General features: G+C 41.5%; 1 pseudogene; it reads left to right on the top strand.

Moving 5' to 3' along the window:
* Nucleotides 1–1,004: 1,004 nt before the first annotated feature.
* LOC140288104 (U2 spliceosomal RNA) lies at nucleotides 1,005–1,181 on the top strand (annotated as a pseudogene).
* The last annotated feature ends 6,899 nt before the right edge of the window (nucleotides 1,182–8,080 follow it).

The following is an 8,080-nucleotide window of genomic DNA, read 5'->3' as shown; positions in this document are numbered from 1 at the left end:
AATACATGTTTTAACGGGACCCAGACAATATTAAATACTCAGACAGATGGGAGAAGAAGTGTAGTTTTGTAGGAAATCACAAAATTATTACATAAAATTAGTGAAATCAATTGAAGAATGCCTTTCTGAAGAGCTGTTTACCACAGATGAGCAGCTTTGCGACCAAGCACATTGTAGATCGCTTTACTGCCAAAATGATCTAGTTTAATGGATTGGTTTAGACATGCATAACAGCATTTTAAGAACAAAGAGAGAAACAAAAAGGGACAACGCTTCATGGTGGAAGGTGATGTATAAATAACTGTGTATATGATGAAGGAGAGACCATTTGAGCAGCCCAGCCATTTCGCAGCACAGGGACAGCAGTCCAAGTTAAAGGATCTCCCACGTGGTATCACCTGTCACACTGTGTCAAGGCATCAAAAGAAGAAAAAATCACCAAACTCAAGGACAAAGAGACGAAGACTCCGGTGAACGAAGAGAGAGGACTTACAAACCAGAAATACAAAAGGATGCTCGATATCAAGATCCAGAAGAAGAGGCTAACAATGCCACGAACACTTACGATGCTGGGAATGATGCCAGCAATGAACAGAGAAGAAGATTCAGTGTCATCAATCTGCAACACGTGCCTCTAATGAGGGGGTGAATATAGAATCCTCAACGATTACAACGTCTCTGGGAACTGTGACAACAACAAGGTTTAAACCATTTTGATATATATTGTAACCTATTGGCTAAGGAATAGTGCTGAAAATTAGGTAAATCTAATCCACCACTGTCCTTGGTCTTCTGTAGGGTTTTTAAACTAATACGTGGTGGTTTGTTTTTCCACAGAAATTTGGAGATGCATGAATCTAGTGACTTAAACCAAGTAGCAGATAGTTTTATGGGGATCATTGAGAACAAATAGTTAACTTTTGGTAGTATCATCATTTTAATGGTTGTAACTCTCCCCATAAGTGATATAGGTAAGGACTTCCAACGAGAGAGATCGTCCTCTACTCTCTTTACTAATTGCACATAATCCATCTGTACTTATCAGTTTAATATGTGATATGTCTATGCAAGGACTACATATTAAATGGATTTTTATCAATAGGAGTTGAAAAAGGAGCTTGCTCCGTTCACTCCAAGCATCGACCCGGTACTGCAGTGCCGCTGGGAACGGTGCGCTCTCCTCTGCTCTTGTGAAAAAGCTAACAGCGGTGCAGGATGGAAGTTTCTTTTAGTCTGCTGAGAAAAGAGAGTGAATGCGAAGTAGACTTTAACACGGCTCTGGGAGCGAGCCGAGTGCGGGCTAACCAGGAGAAATGCTTGAAAGAAACGCGACACCGAATGAGCGGTCAGAACAAAGCCTCAATACGGTGTTCCTGTGGTGTTTTTATAAAATGCGGTGAAAATAAAGGTGTGAATGCCCCATAGAAAACTAAAAGGTGGAGCGGAAGGAAGTGTTCGGCTGCAAGAAGGTGTGAATGTCCGACTATATTTGGTGAAAAGCAGGTGAAGCAAGGTCTGAATGCCCAACCTTACATCATCAAAAGCGAGATCAGAGGTTTTTGGCTGCAAGAAGGCCATAGTTTGCCAAAAGCGGGTAAGGTGCGAATGACCGACTAAATATCAACAAAAGTGGGGGCGGAGGTCTTCGGATGCAAGTGGGTGTGAATATCCCACCATACAAGTATGGTGGAGAGGAAGCTGTGAATGGCCGACCATAGTTTGCAAAAAGCGGGTGAGAAAAGGTGCGAATGTCCAACCATACATGATCAAAACAGGGTGTTTGGCTGCGACAAGGTGTGAATGTCCACCCATAATTAATGAAAAGCGGGCAACAAGTAGGTTCGAATGCCATACCATACATCATCAAAAGCAGGAGTGGATGTGTTCGGCTACAAGAAGGTTTGAATGTCCGAGCATAGTTTGTAAAAAGCGGGTAAGAAAAGGTTCGAATGCCTGAACATACACCATCAAAAGAGGGAGCGGAGGTGTTCCGCTTTAAGACGGTGTGAATGTCCGACCATAGTTGGTAAAAAGTGGGTATGAAAAGGTGCGAATGCCCAAATTCGGCTGCAAAAAACTGTGTTCGGCTGCAAAAAGGTGTGAATGTTCGACTAAAGTTTGTAAAAAGCGGGTAAGACAAGGTGCGAATGCCTGACAATGTATGATCAAAAGCGGGAGCGGAGGTGTTCAGCTGCAAGAAGGTCTAAATGTCCATAATTAATTGCTAGAAAACATGAAAGAAAATTTTCGAAAATCAATCCGCACATGATCATAAGTGGGAGAGGAGGTGTTCAGCTGCAAGAAGGTGTGAATATCCTACCATAATTGCTGAAAAATGTGTTAGAAACGGTAAGAATCCCGGACCATACCTCATCAAAAGCTAGAGAGGTGGTGTTCGGCTACAAGTAGGTGTGAATGTCTGACTAAAGTTCAAATATATTAACAAAAGCGGGAGGAGAGGTCTTCGGATGAGTGGTTGAGAATTTCCAACCATAATCTATAAAATGCGGTGAAATAAAAGGTGTGATAGAAACCTAAAAGGTGGAGCGGAAGTGTTCGGCTGCAAGAAGGTGTGAATGTCCATCTATAGTTGGTGAAAAGCAGGAAAAGCAAGGTCTGAATGCCCAATCTTACATCATCAAAAGCGAGATCAGAGGTGTTTGGCGGCAAGAAAACGGGTAAGGTGTGAATGACCAACTAAATATCAACAAAAGTGGGGGCGGAGATCTTCGGATGCAAGTGGGTGTGAATATCTCACCATACAAGTATGGTGGAGAGGAAGCTGTGAATGGCCGACCATAGTTTGCAAAAAGCGGGTGAGAAAAGGTGCGAATGTCCAACCATACATGATCAAAACAGGGAGCGGAGGTGTTTGGCTGTGACAAGGTGTGAATGTCCACCCATAATTAATGAAAAGCGGGCAACAAGTAGGTTCGAATGCCCAACCATACATCAACAAAAGCAGGAGTAGATGTGTTTGGCTACAAGAAGGTTTGAATGTCCGAGCATAGTTTGTAAAAAGCGGGTAAGAAAAGGTGCGAATGCCCGACAAAGTATGATCAAAAGAGGGAGTGGAGGTTTTCGGCTACAAGAAGGTTTGAATGTACGACCATAGTTTGTAAAAAGCGGGTAAGAAAAGGTGCGAATGCCCGAACATACACCATCAAAAGAGGGAGTGGAGGTGTTACACTTGAAAGACGGTGTGAATGTCCGACCATAGTTGGTAAAAAGTGGGTAAGAAAAGGTTCGAATGCCCGAATATATACCATCAAAAGCGGAAGCGGAGGTGTTCGGCTGCAAGAAGGTGTGAACGTCCGACCAAAGTTTGTAAAAAGCAGTTAAGAAAAGGTTCGAATATCCAACCAAACATAATCAAAAGTGGGAGCAGAGCTGTTCGACTGCAAGTAGGTGTGAATATCCACCCATAATTCCTGAAAAATGGGTAAGAAAAGGTGCGCATGCCAAACCATACATCATCAAAAGAAGAAGTGGATGCGTTCTGCTACAAGAAGGTTTGAATGTCCAACCATAGTTTGTAAAAAGCGGGTAAGAAAAAGTTCGAATGCCCGAACATACACCATCAAAAGAGGGAGCGGAGGTGTTCCGCTGTAAGATGCTGCGAATGTCCGACCATAGTTGGTAAAAAGCGGGTAAGAAAAGGTTAAAAAACCGGACTGTACACAATCAATAGCGGGAGCGGAGTTGTTCGGCTACAAGGTGTGAAAGTCAGACCATGGTTTGTAAAAAGCGGGTAAGACAAGGTGCGAATGCCCGACAATGTATGATCAAAAGAGGGAGCGGAGTTGTTCGGCTGCAAGGTCTGAATTTCCAACCATAATTTGTAAACACCGTTGAAGAAAAGGCTCGAAAGCCCGACTATACACCATCAAAAGCGGGAGCGGAGGTGTTCAGCTGCAAGAAGGTCTGAATGTCCACCAATAATTACTGAAAAATGGGTAAGAAAAGGTGTGAATGCCCAACTATACATCATCACAAGCAGAAGTGGATGTGTTCGGCCACAAGAAGGTTTAAATGTCCGACCATAGTTTGTAAAAGGCGGGTAAGAAAAGGTTCGAATGCCCGAACATACACAATCAAAAGAGGGAGCGGAGGTGTTTCACTGCAAGAAGGTGTAAATGTCCGAGCATAGTTTGTAAAAAGTGGGTAAGAAAAGGTTCGAATGCCAGAACATACACCATCAAAAGAGGGAGCGGAGGTGTTCCGCTGTAAGAAGGTGTGAATGTCCGACCATAGTTGGTAAAAAGCGGGTAAGAAAAGGCTAAAATACCCAACTCTACACAATCAATAGCGGGAGCGGAGTTGTTCGGCTAAAAGAAGGTATGAAAGTCCGACCATGGTTTGTAAAAAGCGGGTAAGAAAAGGTTCGAATGCCAAAATATACACCATCAAAAGCGGAAGCCGAGGTGTTCGGCTGCAAGTAGGTGTGAATGTCAGATCATAATTTGTAAAAAGCTGATGAGAAAGGTGTGAATGACCGACAATAATTGCTGAAAAATGTGTTAGAAAAGGTAAGAATGCCGGACCATTCATCATCAAAAGCCGGAGAAGAGGTGTTCGGCTGCAAGAAGCTGTGAATGTCCAGCCATAATAACTCAAAAACGGGTAAGAAAAGGTAGTATTGCCAGACCATAAATGATCAAAACAGGGAGCGGAGGTGTTCCGCTGTAAGAAGGTGTGAATGTCCCACCAAAATTGGTAAAAAGCGGGTAAGAAAAGGTTAAAATACCTGACTGTACACAATCAATAGCGGGAGCGGAGTTGTTTGGCTACTAAAAGGTGTGAAAGTCCGACCATGGTTTGTAAAAAGCGGGTAAGAAAAGGTGCGAATGCCCGACAATATATGATCAAAAGAGGGAACGGAGGTTTTCGGCTGCAAGAAGGTCCAAATGTCCAACCATAATTTGTAAAAACCGGGGAAGAAAAGGCTCGGAAGCCCGACTATACACCATCAAAAGCGGGAGTGGAGGTGTTCAGCTGCAAGAAGGTCTGAATGTCCATCAATAATTGCTAGAAAACATGAAAAAAAATGTTCGAATATCCAACCGCACATGATCATAAGTGGGAGAGGAGGTGTTCAGCTGCAAGAAGGTGTGAATGTCCACCCATAATTCCTCAAAAATGGGTAAAAAAAAAGGTGCGAATGCCCAACCATACATCATCAAAAGCAGGACTGGATGTGTTCGGCTACAAGAAGGTTTGAATGTCCGAGCATAGTTTGTAAAAAGCGGGTAAGAAAAGGTTCGAATGCCCGAACCTACACCATCAAAAGAGGGAGCGGAGGTGTTCCGCCATAAGAAGGTGTGAATGTCCGACCGTAGTTGGTAAAAAGCGGGTAAGAAAAGGTTAAAATACCCGACTGTACACAATCAATAGCGGGAAGGGATGTGTTCGGCTACAAGAAAGTGTGAAAGTCCAACCATGTTTTGTAAAAAGTGGTTAAGAAAAGGTGCGAATGCCCGACAATGTATGATCAAAAGAAGGAGCGGAGGTTTTCGGCTGCAAGAAGGTCTGAATGTCCAACCATAATTTGTAAAAACCGGGGAAGAAAAGGCTCGAAAGCCCAACTATACACCATCAAAAGCGGGAGCAGAGGTGTTCAGCTGCAAGAAGGTCTCAATGTCCATCAATAATTGCTAGAAAACATGAAAGAAAATTTTTCGAATATCAAACCGCACATGATCATATGCGGGAGAGGAGGTGTTCAGCTGTAAGATGGTGTGAATGTCCACCCATAATTCCTGAAAAATCGGTAAAAAAAGGTGCGAATGCCCAACCATACAACATCAAAAGCAGGTGTGAATGTCATCATAATTTGCAAAAACCTGATGAGAAATGGTGAGAATGCCCGACTATACACCATCAAATGCGGGAGCGGAGGTGTTCGGCTGTGAGTAGGTGTGAATGTCCGACCATACTTGCTGAAAAATATGACAAAGCAGTTTTCACTTGGTTTGAGTGAAGGAATTCATTTTATATCAAAATCCGAAATTGTGTAGAACTGGTGAAAAGAAGCTTATTCTCGGATTCCTAAAGGTTTAGTGTTGTTCTTTGGTATACTGCAAAGTAATACTTTCTATTTTGTTGAAACCCATCCAGACATGGATAAATATGAAGGACAAAGCAGTTTTAACTTGGTTTGAGTGAAGGAATTCATTTTATATCAAAATCCGAAATTGTGTAGAACTGGTGATAAGAAGCTTATTCTCGGATTCCTAAAGGTTTAGTGTTGTTCTTTGGTATACTGTAAAGTAATACTTTCTTTTTTGTTGAAACCTATTCAGACATGGATAAATATTAAGGACAAAGCAGTTTTAACTTGGTTTGAGTGAAGGAATTCATTTTATATCAAAATCTGAAATTGTGTAGAACTGGTGATAAGAAGCTTATTCTCGGATTCCTAAAGGTTTAGTGTTGTTCTTTGGTATACTGCAAAGTAATACTTTCTTTTTTGTTGAAACCTATTCAGACATGGATAAATATTAAGGACAAAGCAGTTTTAACTTGGTTTGAGTGAAGGAATTCATTTTATATCAAAATCCGAAATTGTGTAGAACTGGTGATAAGAAGCTTATTCTCGGATTCCTAAAGGTTTAGTGTTGTTCTTTGGTATACTGCAAATTAATACTTTCTTTTTTGTTGAAACCTATTCAGACATGGATAAATATGAAGGACAAAAGCAGTTTTAACTTGGTTTGAGTGAAGGAATTCATTTTATATCAAAATCCGAAATTGTGTAGAACTGGTGATAAGAAGCTTATTCTCGGATTCCTGAAAAGGTTTAGAGTTGTTCTTTCCTATCCTGCAAAGTACAACGTTCTTTTTTGTTTAAAGCTATTATGACATGGATAAATATGAAGGACAAAGCAGTTTTAACTTAATCGGTTTCAACAAAATAGAAAGTATTACTTTGCAGTATACTAAAGAACAACACTAAACCTTTAGGAATCCGAGAATAAACTTATTTCCACGAGTTCTACACAATTTCGGATTTTGATATAAAATGAATTCCTTCACTCAAACCAAGTTAAAACTGCTTTGTCCTTGATATTTATCCATGTCTGAATCGGTTTCAACAAAATAAAAAGTATTACTTTGCAGTATACCAAAGAACAACACTAAACCTTTAGGAATCCGAGAATAAACTTATTTCCACGAGTTCTACACAATTTCGGATTTCTATATAAAATGAATTCCTTCACTCAAACCAAGTGAAAACTGCTTTGTCATATTTTTCAGCAAGTATGGTCGGACATTCACACCTACTCACAGCCGAACACCTCCGCTCCCGCATTTGATGGTGTATAGTCGGGCATTCTCACCATTTCTCATCAGGTTTTTGCAAATTATGATCTGACATTCACACCTGCTTTTGATGATGTATGGTTGGGCATTCGCACCTTTTTTTTTACCCATTTTTGAGGAATTATGGGTGGACATTCACACCTTCTTGCAGCTAAACACCTCCGCTCCCACTTATGATCATGTGCGGTTTGATATTCGAAAATTTTCTTTCATGTTTTCTAGCAATTATTGATGGACATTCAGACCTTCTTGCAGCTGAACCCCTCTGCTCCCGCTTTTGATGGTGTATAGTTGGGCTTTCAAGCCTTTTCTTCCCCGGTTTTTACAAATTATGGTTGGACATTCAGACCTTCTTTTAGCCGAAAACCTCCGCTCCCTCTTTTGATCATACATTGTCGGGCATTCGCACCTTTTCTTACCCGCTTTTTACAATACATGGTCGGACTTTCACACCTTCTTGTAGCCGAACACATTCGCTCCCGCTATTGATTGTGTGCAGTCGGGTATTTTAACCTTTTCTTACCCACTTTTTACCAACTACGGTCGGACATTCACACCTTCTTATGGCGGAACACCTCCGCTCCCTCTTTTGATGGTGTATGTTTGGGCATTCGAACCTTTTCTTACCCGCTTTTTACAAACTATGGTCGGACATTCAAACCTTCTTGTATCCGAACACATCCAGTTCTGCTTTTGAGGATGTATGGTCGGACTTTCACACCTTTTAGTAGCCAAACAACTCCGCTCCCGCTATTGA

The sequence above is a fragment of the Leuresthes tenuis genome, unplaced genomic scaffold (genome assembly GCF_036924035.1).
Source record: "Leuresthes tenuis unplaced genomic scaffold, fLeuTen1.0.hap1 SCAF_227, whole genome shotgun sequence".
Taxonomy (NCBI): Eukaryota; Metazoa; Chordata; class Actinopteri; order Atheriniformes; family Atherinopsidae; genus Leuresthes; species Leuresthes tenuis.
The sequence above is the reverse complement of the archived record's forward strand: the minus strand, read 5'-3'. Positions and strand labels throughout refer to the sequence as shown.